General features: G+C 53.4%; 1 protein-coding gene across 5 annotated transcripts in view; it reads right to left on the bottom strand.

Moving 5' to 3' along the window:
* The window catches only part of DLG3 (discs large MAGUK scaffold protein 3), a 115757-nt gene that overhangs the window by 82012 nt on the left and 15082 nt on the right, over positions 1-18663 (bottom strand). The gene's annotated exons all lie outside the window — the stretch shown is intronic.

Genomic DNA, 18663 nt, shown 5'->3' with positions numbered 1-18663 from the left:
GGCAAGAAATATTCGGGGAGCCAGATTTCACCCCCTGTGCCTGCCCTGCCGACGGAGCGGCACACGAGCGGAGCTGACCACGACTTCTGCAATGACACACGGGCCTGGACAGGAGCTGCCTCCCTCTCCCATAGCTGCGCTGGCTCGGAGGCCAACTGGATGAAAAAGAAGGAAATGCTAATTTTTGTCGCTGAAGCCAGAAGCTGGGTTTCCAGGGCACATTTGAGAGCTCTGCATCAGACACACGGGTACCCGGGGAGCAGCTCTGCTAGTGAAGAAGGAACCGTTCTTGCAAAGACACACTTCACAGTAAAACTGCACCCGAGGCACCACGGACACGGCCAGTGTCACACAAAACACACCGGTAGAAGATCCCCTAATTCCAAAGAGGTGACACGACCATGATTCAATCCTTGCCTTCTAGCCTTGCCAACTCTTCGGTTGCTTTTGTTCAGACCGCAGTGTTTGGTATTCTTCCCAAAGGCCCAGATCCTGCAGTCATAACTGGGAGAAAATCTCTTTTGTTTCCAAAAATGAAGTCTTTCGGTTGCAAAGAAAAGCAGAGCAACCAACCCCAGGCAGAAAGCAAAGAATAAAATCTATTTATTTCTAATTTCATGATTTTTATGTCAGTCTCATGATTTTGCTGTCCTGCTCCTTGTTTTCTGAAGGCTCTGGGTCAGCACTACTGCACGCACTGCCCTGCTTCCTTTCACCGGCTCCTCACGCGTCCTCCGCAGGGCCGGGGCGAGCAGTGGCATTCGGTCTCAGCAGGAAGCGACAGCAGGTAACACAGTGGCTTGTGATACGTGGAAGAACTACAGCAAATGTCGCTGCTTTTCTCAAGCTTCAATAGCTCAGTGCAGTGGCGCTCAACCTGTTTTCATTTGCAGACCACTAAAAGGTTTTGGACGGAGGTGCAGACCCCTCTGCATTGTGAGTGTGGGTATTCACACGCTTTTGACTGCCATCTTTTGCGGGCCCCTTAGACACAGTCTGTGGATCCCCGGGGGTCTGTGGACCACGGGTTGAAAACCACTGCCGTAGTCCTTCTCAGTCCAGGAGGGGAACTCGGGAGGGGTGTGCACAGTCCCTTATGCTATGTCCTTCACGGAGAGCTGTGGCCTAGCCTGTCTTCTCAACCAAAGCAAAACCCATGGCCCTGGAGCAAGCACATCAGCGCTGTTCCCGAGTCAGCAAGGTCACTCTGACCCCAAACCCACTGAAATCAGCAGGGAGATCGGCCTGGACCTCAGCTGGCTCTGGACAGGCCCCCAAACCTCCGCGGCTGAGCTCTGTCCACTCAAGCAGGGCTGGCCACGCTGTGGGACGTGGCAGATAGCACGTGGTGCACGCAAGACTGGCAAGGGGATAGGCAGCACAGTGGCAGATAGGGCAAGAAGCAGAAAGCAGAGCAGCAGATCAGGTCAGGGAAAGGGTCCAAGTGGCACTCAGGCTAGGCTAATTTGTGGCATGCCCGCCAAGCAGGTTGGCCCGTCTGGTCGGACTCCCCAGCTCTACGGCAGCCCCGGAAAGGAAAAGCAATGCCAAAGGGCCGGGTCCCCGTCAAGGGCTTCCTGCCTGCGGCAAAATCTGCCATCTCGCACCCAGGGCTTCGAAGGCCTGGGAGAGCTGCCGTGGGCCGTGCAGCGGCCGTCCTCTCCTGCTGTAAGGGGGTCGGCTCTCCTTGCGTGCATCCTCAGCAGCAGGCTTCCCGGGGAGAGCTCTCTGCTCCCAGCACAGAGACCGGCCGGGTTGCCGGACTGTGGGGCCTGGGAGAGATACGGAGGTGGAGCAAGCTCAGTCTCTGGAGAGAGACTGCGTCCTCCCTCACCTCGCAGCCCGGGGGACAAGGGCGTCCCTCCTACCCGTCCTGGGCCAAAGGTACCTTGCAGCTTGGAGGTCTTGAGGGGAGAGGGGAGAAAAGTTAGGGGCTCCTTGCAAGTGCTAAAAGGGAGCGTGGTGCCTCCTCGCCCCCCTCAAGCCAAGAGGATTGGCGGGTGGTCAGCCCAAGCACCGCAAAATGATCCCGACACGAGAAAGTGGCACAGGATCGGGGTGACGGCGAAACCATCAGCTCGGGCGCAGTGATGGTCAGGCAGGTGACAGCCAGGGCTTGCAGGTGCTCCTGGCTCAGCCTAAAGCCTGGCTGCTGCAAAATGTTCCTCTTTCTCTGCTTTTAAGCCCGGTTTTTGCAGCCCCAGAAATTCTGACTGCTTGTCCGGCAGCAGCTGATAAACTATCTGCGGGCAACGGATGAGGATATTGCAAATGACTCTGCTTAATGGGCTCCAGGCAGCATTATCAGACTGGAAATGCATAACGTGATGTCACCCGTAGCCTTGGAGATCCGGCGGGAGATGACAGAGCCAGGGACATGTCGCAGCCGGGAATCGGGGTTCTGGTGTTTCGCAGACCGTGGTGGGAAGTCGGGACGCTCCTCTCTCCCTCCCCACCCCCCAAACCTGTCCCCTTTAAATACGGAAAGAAATGCATGAATTTTGTCAATGGTCGCCCCCCCCCTCTGCCTGCCTGGTGGCTTCTCAGCCAATCCGATGGCATTTTGAAGCTGCAGCATCCAATTCACTGCTGTCTCTTAAAGGTGCACTGTCCCCATAGACAATTCCAGCTCCTCTGTCCTCAGCGACAAGGACAGAAATGCCTTAGACAATGGCAGTTTAGTATAATGTCAAGGACGGATCACCTATGTCCAGAGCCCCGATGTGCTTTGCAAATGGTGTCCCACCAGGGAAATACGACGAAGGGCGCTGGAACAATCGAACAGGTAGTTAGGAAGGTAGATTTAAATATGGACTTCTCTGCCTGGTGCGGAGAACGACAGATGTCGGACTGATGCAACTTTAAATCACGTTTTCCTATTCTGTGCAGCACACGGATCCTGTGAAGCAAGAAAGGGTCCCTCTTCTCAGCAATGCCCAACCCTGAAACCTGTGCACGTGCCCCGGCCCTTCCTACAGGTTGTCGGCAGGGTTTATGGAGGCAGAACCTGGAGCACGGAGGGAATCGCCTGGTATTGCTGTGACAAACGGCGCTTCAGGTCTGCTCGGCCGAAAGGAAGGGAAGTCCAATGCTGGAAGAGCCGATCTTTGCAGAGCCTGCGAGCTGATTTCCAGGATTTCAGTTCCTGCTGCCTACGTCTCAATGGCAAGAATAATTTCTTAGAGATATTGTTGCTAAAGTGCTGTGCAAACCACCACACGCACCTAATGAATGCCAACTGTCACTGGGATTTTATTTTTAGTACCCAAGGGACTTAGGAACAAATCCAAATCCAATTGAGTTTTAGTGGGATTTGTGCAATGAAGTATTTAAGGCTCTTTAGAAAATCCTACCCCGCGTTCAATTCCGGGCACATCAGAAAAATAAATGATGCTGCTGGGTTGAAGGGAGTTCAGAAAAGAGAGAGCAAATAACCAGGAGGCTGGAGGGATTCGTTCTTGGGAAAGTCCGTCTCGGCCACGAGATGACGGGACGGGCAGGGGCACCTGGTAACGTGCTGCAAACATTGCAGAGGGGCAAACACGCACCTCTTTATTCTGACCCGGAGCTCTTCGTGGTGGAAAAGGTTCCCACCATCCAGTCAGCAAAGCAGAATGAGGATCTGCCTCAAAATTGGGTGTTCGCGCCTCCTCCCTGCCTGAAAAAGGGCACAGAGACAACTAAGGGCTGCCTCCACATTAGTCCTGTTTTGCTCCTGTCTGGCTGCACTGAAGTAGCTGTGCGGGGGCTGCACTGCTGCAAACCCTCTGGGTAAGAGTGTTTCACCGCGGCGGTCTTCCCCCTCGGTGCAGCGCGTCTGCACTGAACGCTCATTACCGCGGCTGCGTTGGCACTGGCAGCCCCAGCATGGACACTCCTGTGTAGAAAGGTTTGAAGGAGAGCTCTTTCAAAGAGGCACTTGAATGCGCAACAGGCACTTGAGTGTGCAACAGGGTCAAGGCCATCCCCAAACCTGCATTCATCCACCGTTCTCCTCCCGCCTCAAGCAGATTCCTCAAACTCATGTTTTCAAGCACCGGAGACAATGGATCTCAGCAGAGCTCAATCCTGACTCTTCAAATCCTAAAGAGCAAAAGCCTTGAGGAGCATTATCATGGCTGCTCTATTTATAAGTGCAGGTGTTGCCTCTGCCACGGGTCCCGATCTCAATCCAGCCCAACTCCAGTATGACGTAGTGACGCCTCTCGAGCTCCAGCCGTCCCAACACAAAGCAGCCATGCGGCCAGCCTCTGCGTTCATGCTTGGCTTGCTCTTTTAAAAGTGGAGCTAAGAGGAGTCGGTCTGGTTTGCAGTCATAGATTCATAGATGTTAGGGTCGGAAGGGACCTCAATAGATCATCAAGTCCGACCCCCTGCATAGGCAGGAAAGAGTGCTGGGTCTAGATGACCCCAGCTAGATGCATATCCAACCTCCTCTTGAAGACCCCCAGGGTAGGGGAGAGCGCCACCTCCCTTGGGAGCCCGTTCCAGTCATACGTGCAGGAGGGGGTCGCACCTCGGAGTGGTGCAAACAGAAGCAGAGAGGTGGGAAAGGAAAGCGCAGGCACAAATGTTGTGCTCTGGGCACAGAGGATCCACTCCGACGTGAGTCACGGATGACATGAATTTGCGGTGGTCGCTCTGGTAGTGGGATTTTGTCCCCTACCCCATAATGCAAGCACCTGTCAACTCTGCCCAGAAGGCAAGGCCACGAATGCAAAGCCGTTTCTGAGCTGCGAGGTTGGGGGAGATTTGGTGAAGGCAAACGACCTGGACTGGAACAGCAAGGAGTGTGGGTATGAGCAGAGGGCATGTCTGGCACACAGATAGCACCAGGGATGGGGTAGAAAGGTGGATGCGAGACGCTTCCCGCTGCACCGCACGCAGGGTGTGCGCTACCGGCGTTTGAATCTGAAGTTGCAAACAACGCCGAGACTCCAGCTCGACCTGCTTCACAACCCCGGCTCCAGGGAGCGCATCGAGCCTGCGCTTCAGTCCCTCTCTAGCTCCGAGTCCGAGGGTGAAGCCACCTTATAGTCTTGATCCTAATCTTCGAAACAACGCATGAAGTGGGTTCCAGCTATACAGAGACTGACTTTCAGCTGCGATCCTCTGGGAAAGCCCAGAACGAGGCAGGGGGAGCTGGAAGGCAGCGCTCTTAGCACGGGCGTTCAGCGACAGCGAACAACCATCATTTTCAATAATACGATGAAGGGTGAAACCAGAGTCGGACCAGCGTTAGACTACGCTACCAAGCCTTCCTCTTCAAAAAGACCTGTTCATCTTCATCAAAATGACACCCCCTTCACTTCCCCCCAGAAAATAAAACAGAATAAACCACAAGAAACAGACAGGCAAAAAAATAAGGATCTGAAAGTAGCAAGTTTAACAACTAAAGAATAAATCACTTGAACCCAAGGCAGGGGTTTCATACCCCAGGAAAGCAGAGATGCCGGAGAATCCATGAGGTCCATTACGGACTTCAGGTTTGCTACTGCTTTTAGGTGAAGGTACCCTCGATCCTGCGGTAGTAGGAGGCACACGAAAACGCTTAGATGGATAAACCAATGGCTCAACTAACTTTTTCTGCTCTCCAGTGCAGTCATACGTCAACCTGGAAAAGTTGAGATTTGAACATCTTCCTCGTCTCCCTGTTCATCCCTGGGGTAGGGATAGCAAGCGCCTCCAGTCAAACTCAAGTCACTTGACCCCAAAACGTCCACCACCATGACAGCTCTCGCTGACACGCTCAGGACTGCAGCTCCCTCCGGACGCAGGCAGATTAGATGCCAAGTCGTGTTTCGATTGTTAAGAGAAGCCGCGGTCAGAAACTTTGGCTGAAGTGAATTGTTCAGAGACAAAACAGGACTTGAGCCTCGGCTGCTTTGGCTTTTGAGCTCCTGCTCTGCAATGAAAAATGCAAAACTGCTTGTAATTGCAAGGGCTGAAAAGGAACATTCTGGGAAAGAGATCAGCTCCAAACAAGCTCTGAGCACCAGCTGCCGCCGCGGTCAGGGCCTGGGGCTGTGACCATCGCTCGCCTTCCCTCCTCCCAGCACCAGGCAAGAGCTGTGCGTCCCTTGTCAAATAAAACCTGCCTCCCAAAGGTGCACAGAGGGGACCGGGGAGAGCATCACCCTCCGGCTCACGCTCCGATCGCTTCCCCGCTGACACGTCTTCACGATTATCCCCACGTTCCTAGAGACTTGGCTGTCACAAGACTGGTGCTGCCGCGCAGCAGCCGACAGCCCCCACGTAAGGCAGCAGGAAGCAAATTCTGCAGCGACAGCTTCGGCATGGCTGACTGCAGCAGCTCCCTCCAGAAAGAAGACGCGTTTCGCATCCAGAGGCCGTGGGGCCAGGCTGGCTGTGGGCAGGGTGGGAGCGGTGCTCCTCGTCAGAGCTCAGCTGCGCCTTCACGTCCACGGGGGGCATCTCCGCAGCAAGCTGCCTTATTCCCAGGCACTCCAGCGGCAGAAGCAGGCACCCTGGGCTCTCACATGAAGGATGAGCAGGGGCTTCGTGTTCACCCGACACGTCTGTCTGGGTTTTGTGCCAAGGAGCCAGCTGATGGGATTTCCATTCCCTCTTCCCCGCACATCAAGGAGGTCACGTTCCCGCTACCCCTAAAACCAAAGGCTTGGAAGGGACCTCAAGGGCCCCGAGTCCACCCCACACAGACGCAGCACGCTCTGCTCCCAAACCATCCCAGACAGATGCCAACCGGGCCTCTTCAAACTACCAGGGAGGTGAAGGATGTTCCCCAGCTGGCCTGGGCAGCTTGTCCCACTGTCCTCCTGTTCACAGACAAGGAAGCTTTTGCTGAGATTTATCTAAATCTGATCTGCTGCAGTTTAAACACATTATTTCACGTCCTGCCCTCTGTGGCAAAGGAGGACAGTTGTTCTTCCTGACAGCAGCCTTTCAAGACCGCTGTCGTGCCCCACCTTAATTTCCTTTTGCCAAATTAAACGTACCCACTCTCTTCGCTCCCTCCTTGGATGGCTACCTTTCAACCCCCCACCATCTTCACTGCTCACCTTTGGACCCTCTCCATTTTCTCTACATCTATCTTAAAATGCAGTACCCAGAACAAGACAGAGGCACTACTCCTTTTTGTATTTTGCAGGCAGTGCTTCTATTAATGGAGCCCGAAAATGCATTGCTTTTTGAGACACGAGTGGTGGCATGGGATTTAGAAACCCCGCACACTGCAAACACAGGGTGTCTTTCTTGGGGACAGCTCGCTTTTCCAACAAACACAGAACTGGCAGGGATGGACCAACAGATACCTGGGCCATCAACTCCAGTCCCCTACACGAGCAAGTAATCCCTTACCAAGGAATATCCAAACCTTCGCACACAACTGACAGGCCCGGTGCCCAAAACACCAAGACCACTTTGTAACAGGCCACAGGTAAAAGCAGGGGGGGCGAGGGCACTGCCAATACCTGCCACGGCAATGACACGAATGTAGTGGGCTACGATCTGCTCTGAGAGCCAAGGAAATGAACCGATTCCCACATTGCAGAGGAAGGTGGAAAACCTCACAGTGACCGCTAATCTGATTTGGGGGAAAAGTCCTTCCTGTCCCACCCTGGTACTGGTGGGACCCGAGCACAGCAGCGAGACCCTCCAGGTTGGGAGCCTCTGGGACATCCAAGGACTGGCAGAAGCATCAGCACATTGCAACCAAGGACTTCAGGCCTCACCTGCGGGCAATGCTGCAATGCGTCCTGGCCCCAACTATTGACCGACAAGCCCTGAGGTACGGGGTTACCTGATGTCTCCCAAATGCCAAGAGCGGGGCTGCAAACGTGATCCCACGTGTCGCACGCATGTGTCACTGTGCAGAGTCCCCTGCCACGCCATGCCTCCTGTCCCCTTGGTTTTGCACCTAATACAAATACAGGCCGGGTCTGAAAGGGGAACACACTGGCCTCAGCGCTGCTGACACAGGGATAACACCGGCGCCTGCAGGCATCAGAGCAAACCACTGCTTTGCTTTCGGGTTTGTACTGTACATTCAGTACAGTGCCCCTGCTCACCCACACATCGCAAAAAAAGGCAGGATCTCTGCACAGGGATGTTTCCTATTTATAGGCTGCCTATAGAAAGGAGCAGATGTTGCACCCGCCCAGCCCAAACTGGGCAGGCTGACAAAACTGTGCAATTTAGGAGCAGGCAGGGAACGTATATCCTCTGAAATAGTCTCTCTCTCTTCATCTTGTTAAGATCTGCCGCTGCTCACACTATCATCTGTTCAAATAAGCAGGGATAATCCAACAGTGTCAGCCTCAGAGCTCTCGAACAAAAGCCGCGGGGAAGGGACAGAGTCAACACCTCACGGGAAGCGCGTGGAGCAGGTGAAGGATGGCGGGGATGGGCCGCGCTGGCAGGCTGACAGCGATGAAGTCAGCTTCATTACCGAGTCACGTGGGGAGCAGGACTGTGCGGTGGAGGAAGAGCAGCATTTGCTACGTGGTGCTGAGCTGCTGCTCATCAGTGGTATTGTTCCTGTTTAATTTTATCTGCACAGCTGCCTGCCTGCCTGCCTGCACTCCTCTCCCTGAATGGGGGGAGGCAGCTGAGTGGTGTTTGGAAAGCGGGGAGGCCTCGATGCAGCCCCAAATGAGAGTGAAAATGGTCCCGGAGCAGCAACGCAGATCAGAGGGAAGGTCACGGCTACATTTCCAGATCCTTTCTTTGGACGCATGGGGTAAACACGAGCAGGAAACCCCATGGGTGCCGTGCCCAGGGGAAAGGATGGCACGTGATGGGCAGATGCGGAGGCTGCTGAGCAGCCCAGGTCACCCCATGACATCCGTCAGACTACTGGCTTCGGGTTCCTGAGCACCTGCTTTCCAGGTCGACTCATAAAACAGCCCAGACAAGATGGTTTTGGGCATCCAATCTGAAGTCCAGTTAAAAGCCTGTCCATAGGACCTTCCCAAATTAATTCTTCCTTCAACTACAGCATCACCTCTTTTAGAAAGCATCCGACCTTGATTCAGAAAGTCCCAGGACTGCCGAATCCAGATGTGGTGAATTGCTGCAGGGGCCAGTTGCCCTTGCATTAAAAACGTGCTCCTTGTATCCAGTCTGAATTCATCCATGTTCAACTTCCAGCTGCTGGGACGTGTCACACTTGTACGTGGATTGAAGAGCTCTCTGTTGTCACATTTCTGCTCCCTTACCTAAGTGCTGAAATGTTGGGATCATTGTTAAGAGAAGCAGATTGAGCTCCTTGGGTACGCAGCTAGAAGGCAAGTTCCTCGATCCATGAATCATTCCTTTTCTTGGCTCTTCTCTGAACCACCTACAACTCACAAACGTACTCTGAGCTGTGGACACCAGAGCTAGTGATCCAGTCGGGACAGCACCAGTGCCAAGTCCAGCCGTCTCATCACCGCGGCGTCTCCCTCTTACACGTCCAAGGATTGCATTGGCTCTGTTGGTGACAGTCGCGCTGAGAGCTGAAGGAAGTGTGCAGGGGCTGGCAGACGACGGTCTTGGTTCATTAACTGGCTAAGTGTGCTTCCTTCCCTACTAAATAAACACGGGGGGGCACAGGGTTTCCTCAGGTGCGTCTGGGACACGAAGCTGACCACAGGTTTATAGGGCTTCAGGACCCTTATAGGACCGTAGCAAGCATCCTGTGCTGCAGCTTTTGCAAAGCTCTGGCACGACAGGCACAAAGCAATAGAGAAGACGGCAAATGCTCACCTTATGCAATGTTTCCTCCGTGCCCCTAGCTCACTCGAGACATGATTTCACCGTACTCAGCTGATGAAAGCAGTCAAACTCAGCAGCCTGCAAAACTCTCCCCCTATGAACTATATTTCTTTTAGTGCCCATGTCCACCTCAGTCTCCCCTGTTTCACCAATATCTAGCAACACTTCAGAGTCTCCAAGCTATAGCCATTAGCATTAACTTAACCATCCAAGACCTGCTCTGGAGGCCCCTTGTGAGCACTGCCTTAACTGTAGCAGGTGGGTTTCTGGGCATCTCCCCTGGACAGCACTGCAAAGACCTTCAGAGACTTCCCCACGACACGTGCCAGCGACTTAACACCTGCGCACGCACCTTTGTGGTCTTTCCCCACCAGCCACTGACTTCTCACTACCTACAGTAGAGACTCATAAGCCTAAATCCAAAGGGCCACATTCAGGAAACCATACATCTTCCTTTCCTTTATCTGTGACTGCCTGAGTTTTCGTGCCCTGGAAGGCAGGACTATGCAACCAGTGCCCCCCAGCCCTGTGGCTTTCTCTCTCCTATTCCTGGTGCAGTTGCCATAAAGAGACCTCTCCAAAGCTTTGCCGTTTGCACAAGGTGCCATTTTAGGACTTTTCCTGCATTGCGCTCTGGAAACACTCCTGGCCCAAGCCAGCCAATATGCAAGAGGCCACCTACGAAACAAGACATAGATGGAGAAAGGGCTCAAGGCTCAGAGAGTACAGAGAGGTCAGACTAGATGATTGAACGGCCCCTTCCGGCCTGAAAATCTGCACGTTGCTGTGACGGCAGCTACAGAAAACCTGAAGACGACAGGATGATAGATGGGTGCTTTGACCCGGCAGGCCCAAGCTCATATACAGTCAACGGATGCCAAAATAAGAGAACCGTCTCTTCTCACGGACACAAGGGTTGCTCGCTTCACTTCCCCAGGGTTATGATTTCGGGATAGTTCTGCCCAACACCCGCTCTCGCAGGCGGCACCGTAGGGATGCCGAGCGCTATGCATTAATTTCTGACAATCAGGTTTTCCTAGCGGTTATGTGACCGGGGTGCACATCCTGGCATCATCCTTTCTCTTTTTTTTGTGTGTAGATTTGCTCTCAAGAGCTCACTTGTAACTTCAGTGCAAGGCAGGCTTTCTTTCATAAGCTGCTCCTGAATTCAGCTGGCATGCCCGCAGGGCGTCAGAGCTCACCTCCTTCCAGGTGTTCGGATTTATCTACAAAGATACTAACACGTTGGATGTCAAGCTTCAGGCCTAGGAGGTCTTCTCTGAGGGCTGCTCGGGGCCGAAAGCCATTTCCACTTCCCGTCCATCCAAGAGAAGCTGGTGATCCCCCGTGGCGCCGGGAGCCCGCGGGAACGCGTGGGTCACTGTGCTGGGTTCGAAACCCCCCGGGCAGGCAGGGAGGGTAACGAGGAGTCTGCCACCCGCTCAGACATTGCTGCTCCGCTTTACGGTCCAAATCCTTTCACATCGATCCGTTCGGAGGAACACGGGCGAGGCTGCCGTGCCATCTGGGCACGGCGCGCGTTGCCGTCTACAAGAGCGTTGGAGAGGCAGCGTCGGAGACAACACTCCCGTTTCTCTGCGGGAGATCACCGCAAGCTGGAAGAGCCAGCCCTCGGCCGCCGGCCCCTCTCGGGCTGAACGCCTTCTCGGTGCTAGCTAAGTGTCTTCTCTAAGCATCAGGTGCATAACTATGCCCACACGGCCTCTCCCAGGAAGGGGGACTGCAGAGGACAGGGCGGGACCCCCACCCACGCCCCAGCTGCAGGAGAGCTAGAGGCACGCAGCACCCTTGCTGCTTTACCGTCTCTGTTATTCTCCACCGAGGACCGGTCTAGAAACAGGCTCCAGAGTCAGACCTGCTGCCTCCGGGACCGTGCTCGACGGCTCCCGCTCCGCACCACCTCTGGATCCAGCTCCTCAGAAACATCAGCTTTTGCACTGGAAGCCTCCGAGCCTCTCGATATCCTCTACAGGCTGTGACTAGATGGGGTTGGAAGACAAAAAGCAGAGGGTTTATTCACCTCTCGTGCACAGACAAGTAGCCTCAGCAGCAGGTGAAGACTTCTTCCAGGGACTGAAGCCCACCATACCCCACTTCGCGCGGGACGCCGCCAACCCATGCAGTCACCTCTCCGCGTCTTGGGTAGCGAGCGGCACGACGGCTCCAAATCGGTCGCGGCTCTCACGGCGTTGCCTAGGCCAGGTGGGGCACAGACATTTTTGCGACGCTCCCGCCTGGCCGCGGGGAGGTCCTGCTGGGATCGCAGCCCACCGCTCACCCCGTGCACACGCAGGCGCCCGCCCGCGATGCCCAAGGACCTGCCCTATGCAGGAGTCGCCGGGGCTCATTACGAGGTCCCTTCCAGCAGGGAAGAGCAAGGCAAGCACATCCCCTTCTGCCCGATGCCGGGGAGCGCTTGTGAAAGGCAGCCGGCAATCTCCGCCAGGACTCGTGGCTCCCCGGAGGCAGCTGTCCACAGCGAGGGCCCCGGCGCATCAGGATCAGCCCCGTCCCTCCATGTGCCGAGATCCAGCTGCAGTGACTCATCCTCACTCCCCTGCATTCGCACGAGCAGAGCAGCAGTCTCCCCGGCTCCGTCCCGCCGCCCCTGCACCGCGGCTCAGGCGCGGGGAGCGTGAGAATCACCCATCAGGAGCCTGAAGCGCAGGCTGGGATTTTCACCTGCTTCACAGGCAGCCACCGAGGCCGCTGGAGCCTCACTAAGACAAGCGGCGAGGTCTCCGTGCCGTTCTCGCAGGCAGGCGGCTGCATCACCGTGGCCTTCCCGGGCGCACTCTCCTCGGGCACCCCGGCAGACGCAACGCCGCTCGCCCCAAGCGGCAGACTGCTTCGAGGCGCGCGAGGCAGCTGCCCGGCACGTGGGAAGCCTGCATCGCCTTTGCTGGAGGCGTGCTGGGAGGAAAGAAAGATCTTTGGATGCTGGACACGACCGGTGAGAATGAAACGTACTCGCACGTGGAAACGTAAACCCGACTCGTGCACGGGTTGGTGCATCGGTGCCCACCCCGCCGGCAGCACGCGCTCCTTTTCCGCTCCTCGCAGAGAGAAGACCGCCTGTCCTGTTGGAAAGCAGTCGCTGACGAGCTCTTGGTGGGTAATCCCTTAATTGAGAGCTCCCAGCGTGATGTGGCGGCTACGAGAGCGAACGTGCTCCTTGGGTGTAAGAACAAGGAAATATGGAGCAAGAGGGGGGAGCGAGGACGGCCGCTGTCTCTGGGAGGAGGTGGCCCCGAGCTGTTACTGTATGCCGTGTCCAGTTCTAGTTGTCTACACATTAAAAAGGACATTGAAAAAATGGAAAAGCTCAGAAAAGAACGAAGGAATTATTTCAGGTCTGGAAAACCTGCTGTAAGCTGGCAGAATAAAAGAGCTCGTCCATTCGGTTTGCCTAAGTGAAATTCAATTGGAAATTGATCCTGGCCTAGGAATACCTCCGAGGGGAGGTTTCTGACAGCAGACGGCTCTTTCTCCTAGCAAACAAAGCCAGCGCTAGATCCAGCAGCTGGAAACTGTTCCTAGATGCATGCGGGCTAGAAGTAAAGCCCAGCAATGAGCAGAACAATGGGCCGAGATGTGGTGCTTTCTCCTTAAATCAAGGCTGGATGTCTCTTCCGGCAAGAATGGCTCCAAGACGACCAGAGCTACGGGCTTCCTGCAGAAGTCACGGCCTCCTACGGCCCGCGCTGCACAGAAAGTCCCGTTAGATGACCCCAGCGTGGATGTCCAGAGGCCGAGCAGACGTGGGGAACCCGCACTTCAAAGAGGATGAGAGAGCCCGGGCTGTATGATTGCGCTTTGGAGAGGAGAACCATTTTACTTCATCCCCAGGACTGTCTTCTCCTCCCTTTGCAACGCCACCCACAAACGACCAGCTCAGCCAGCACGGAGAATCCCGGGTAGTTTGAGCAATACCAATGATAAAATTGTACGATTATAAAAAAAGGCTCAACAGTGGCTCTTCCAGCTTTACAGGCCATGAGAAATACCACAATACTGCCACGTGTCAGGCCACCATCCTAGCATACGTCTCCTTCCACTTTCCTATCCCTCATTACCTTCTGGCCGGTGATCGGCTCCAGTTACCCCACAGGAATCACGCTAGGCCAGCAGTTCTCACCTTTTTGTAGACTCGAGGCTCCCCCAGCTAGACCTGCGGCAGGCATGGATAGGTTCAAGGCACCCTTTGGAAAATGCCAGCTCCTAGCTGTCACTGCTTTTCTCTACAGAAAAATGATGGAGCAATTCTGCTTCTGCAGAGAGCTCAGAAAGACCATCACAGGGCACAATGTGGAGTGAAAGCTCCACCTTCCTGTTTGCAGTCTGGGTTTATCTTGTGAATCGTGTGTGCACACCTAGCAGTGCTAACATTGCACAGCACCCCATGGCACCCTGGTTGCAAACCCTTGTGCAAGGCTATCCCCTGCTCTAGAGCTCAAGGGCGTGCACTAGAGATGAACACTGCTTCCCCTCTGTAGCATGCATTCAATAACTGTTTTGTGCTCCTTCACAGCATAGTGAGAACCAGACCAGAAGTAGCAAGCAGGGTCCACGTGTGATGTGCGGGATGCCGCGTTTCCTTACAGAGCGTGCGCTAGCGGCACTGGAAGAGTCTAAGGATACATCCGCACTAGAAAAATTACCGGCTGGTGACAAGAAGCAGTTCACAGACCTCAGAGGGAGGAAGATACAGCCTTTCTGTAAGGGCTATTGGAGAGGTTGATGCTCCTTTGCTGGTATCCAAATAGTTTTCAGCCCTGGTTGAGGGGACAAAGTGACTGTCATTTTGGAGGTGACTCTGGGCCCACTGAGTTCAGCAGTCCACCTCCAACAGTGACCACCATCAGCTGCGTCAGAGAGATGTGTAAGGAGCTCTGCATCAGGCAGATTATTTTATATCTGCTCCCTATTGTTATGCCTCTTCCTAATATCTTATGGTTCAAGACTGAGCGTCATCTAAGCAAGAGGGATAATGTCTCTGCCAAAAACAAACCAATGCAGTTAGCATTAACCATTATAACTCTGACTATTACTGTTATCTGTTAAAAGTTCAGTCCTTGCTGAATCCTGTTAAGTTCGTGGCCTCAATGACAATTATATGCTATGTGAAAAGCATTCCCTTTTGTCCGTGTTGACATTTAATGCTGCATTTAAATGTAGTGGGAAGTCCCCTGCTTGTGCCAGGGGATGAGGAGAACAGATGTCTAATCTGTGTCTCTGTATGATTCATTACTTCATTCATGCAGACGTCACACACTTCTCGTCTCAGCACCCTTCAGACCTGCCGCCCGGTTTCCAAGATGTGGTGACCAGTACCGTACAGAGTCCGTAGATCAAAGGCCACATGGCATTTCCCACTTCACACACCTTCCCAGGCCTTTTGCACCTTTTCCAGGCCCGAACGTCTTTGGTTTCTTGACCACAGCTGCATAGTCAGCCCAGGTCGTCAGTGAGCCCGGGCCCCTTCCCAGAAGGGATGCTCCTTATTCTGCGAAGTGAATGAGTAGTTTACATTTTTCTCTCTGAAGTGCATTACTTTGCATTGTTGACTTTGAACTTCATCTGCCATCATGAAGTCGGTTCACCTAGCTTGACTGGGGCCCTTTAAAGGTCTCCACCATTCTCTCTGGGCTTCATTAATTAGAGGGAGGAAAGACATTTACAATAGACGCTCGCTTTCAAACCGGGTCACTGTCCCAGTAAACACTGCCTGGGAGGTCAGACGTGTATTTTGAAAGAGAGAAGAGAAAACTGATAGGTATTGCATGCCCTGGCACGGTGAACTAGAGCAGCATCACTGGAAGGAGCAGAACCTAGCCCAGATTTCTGTCTTCACCTCAATTTGCTGCTACCTGCTCTTTCCTCAGCGCTACAACACGACCTTCCTCCATCGTCTCAAGCACATACTTGCATATATGAATGCAGAAGACCTGGCTACTCTATAAAGTACCCAGACAGTGAATATCCAGAGGCTAGAGGTCACAAGCTACCTGCAGAGATGGGCTGGGGAGCAGCTTTTTGGACACACTGAGCTATACCCAGGTCCTTTCCTTCGCACGTATGCCCGCTGTGGCTGTGTCCTATTCACCTGAAGGTGCTCCTTGTAAACGGAGGAGACTAAACTCACTAACAAAGGCTCCTCGCTACTGGACAACTGTGCCCGCTCTCAGGGGCAGAGCAACTTCTTTTGTTCAGCAAACGTGTAAGTGGAGCAATCAAATGGTGCAGTTCAGGCTTAGCCACGGGGAACCAGGCAATCTGGCATTGCACATGCCGTGTGGAAGGTCTGAAGAAGAAAGCCCGTGCGTGGATCCCGTTCCCACCCCTTGCAGGGGCACAAGGGCGGCATGTGGAGTGGGCTGAATCTAGCTCCAGTGCATCTTTCGATATAAAAAGCGATTCTCCTCAATGACACGAAGTGACATCGCAGCCTATGGCTCATGCCCATGTGCAGACAGGCTGTTAGTTAGGGTTGCTAGGCAGCCGGCTAAAACAGCCTTGCCGGGGAGGAGAACCCACATAAAGCGCAAGCACAGCAGACCAGTTTGGGGGGAAAAACCTGGGCTCCATCAGAAAGCCCCAAGTCAGCTGAGCACTTTGTGCTCACCCCGCTGCTCTCTGCCGATGTCCCCCAGCACCTCCAGCCCCGAGCTCCCCACGGGCACGAGCGGCAGTCCTGGCCTAGGGCGTCCGCCTCGGCCCGGGGGAGCGCGCGGGGTAACGGGAACGGCGAGACCTAATATTGCAAACACCAGCGCCCTTCTTCATACCGTACCTGCCGGCGGTGTTTGATCGCAGCGGCAACGGGGCGTGCTTCTCCACCTCGAACTCACCGCAGCTACTTTGGTTACTGGCCTCACCGGGGAGCTGCTCTTGGCTGTTTCTTTAACATGCGAATAGAGACAACGGGACAGCAGCCTTCACCTCTCCTGGAGCACACGCAAGCTCGCCGTTACAGCTAGAAGGGTTTTTTGCCCGAAACTTTTCATTTGTATTTAGTGAAAAGAAGATTTTTTCTATACTGAAACATTTTACAAAGATATATATATCTATATAGATCTAGATATATGTATCTTTGTCAAATGTTTCAGTAGCTGAAACATTTTACAAAGATATATCATCTATAGAAAAGATATATATCTATATCTATACATAGCTATATAGATATAGATATATATTTTTATAAAATGTTTCAGTATAGAAAAAATCTTCTTCATATATATATCTATATATCTCTCTCTATAGGTATATATCTACAGAGAGATATATATATACTGTATATGGAAAAAATCTTCCAGGAAAAACTCTTACGTGTGTACACACACACACACACACTCAAATATTTCAAAATGTTATTGTTTTATTTTGGGGGTTTTTTTTCATTTTTTCTTTTTCTGCTGTATGCAGAATGAAAAAGCAACGAAACTGTCATTTCGCCAGGCTGGAACTTTTAAAAAGCTGGAGAAGTTTAGAAAAGTTATAGACTAAGAAAAGGAAAAGGAAAGTAAAAAAAAATGACAGACCAGGAAAAAATGCTGAATGCCATTTCTTCCATTGCACTCAATGGCACAAAGGAAAAAGGAAAAGAAGGAAATGAAACCTAGAAGTTTTCAGAAAAACTTCTATAGTTACACATTTTGAAAAAGTGGAAAAAGGACTGTAACTTTGAATATTTTCATGTTTTTTTCTACTTTGCCCAACTCAATTCACGACACTCCTGTCAACTCACAGAAAAGGCACCGAGCAACTCTCCTTCACTGGTATCTAAAAAGCGAAACCCCGGTGTCCAGGCTCCGCATTGCGTTAGCGCAGGGAGTCAGAAAACAGCAGAAACGGGCGGTTTACATTGCAGATCCATAAATAAATGACGTTTAAAGGCACAGATGTGAGAGGTGCGAAGTCTCCCCTGGACATCACTGTTTGGAAAGTTCAGCGGAAAACAGGGATGCGGCACAAGCTGAAAACCCTGCACCGCAGTGCCTTGCCTCCATGGCTCGCCGTCTCTCTCGACTCCCCCCTAATCTCATCTCACCATTTCTCCGTGCTCTCCTCGCTCCAGGACAAGACTGAAGTTTTAAAAACAATACGATCGGGGTTTTACCGAGCACGAGAAGGGACATCATCTACATTTCCTCTGCCTGAAAACCCTGTTTGTCGCCTCTCTCAGACGCCTACAAAACGTCACATGGACGCTGAGCAGACCGGCTCCAAGACGCGCTACCAGCCCGAACGAGGGGTACTTCTGGTAGGAAGAGGCCGGGATGGAGAATGCTTCCCCAGCACAAGTGTGGGTTGCTATGGAAACACTGCACAGCCTTGCACTCGCACGCTCAGCTTTGGGGCAGACTCCCAGGAAATCCCCTCGGAGGGTTTTGAGTCAGCAGAGACTCGAGGGGGACTGGGGTTCAGCTGGCCCTCACAAGGAAGCAGCAGTTTTAGCTTCCCCAGTGAAAGCTGGGTACAGGTTTGCAAGGTCAGCTGAGCGGTGACCTATACAGCAATGGGACCGTCGGCCTCAATACCTCTCCGTACCCCCATCCATAACCACGCTCTTTTCTCCGTTTGCCCACGTTAGAAAACGGCGCATTAGTCCAATGAACATCACAGGCAATAGGGGCGGGGAAGCAGCAAATAAAGGGCAGAAGTTACACCGTTGTGGGTGCCAGGAAGAGAAGCACCAGACCCGAATGGGTGCTACCCGCCACGCCTGAACCCGCGCCGATTGGGACTGCACGTCTGTGCACACAAGCCCCTAGCTCTGCTCCGCCTGCCTCCACCCTCGCCCAGGCCAGAGGGGCTTTACCGCGCAGCTCGTCGTCTCCTTTCCTTAGGCTTGCCTGGACTTAAAAGTTTTGCTGCTTTAATTCTAGTGGCAGAGGGAACGGTGCA

Source organism: Alligator mississippiensis, chromosome 8 (assembly GCF_030867095.1).
Source record: "Alligator mississippiensis isolate rAllMis1 chromosome 8, rAllMis1, whole genome shotgun sequence".
NCBI classification, from domain to species: Eukaryota; Metazoa; Chordata; order Crocodylia; family Alligatoridae; genus Alligator; species Alligator mississippiensis.
Note: the sequence above shows the minus strand (reverse complement) of the source record. Positions and strands in the feature narration are given on the sequence as shown.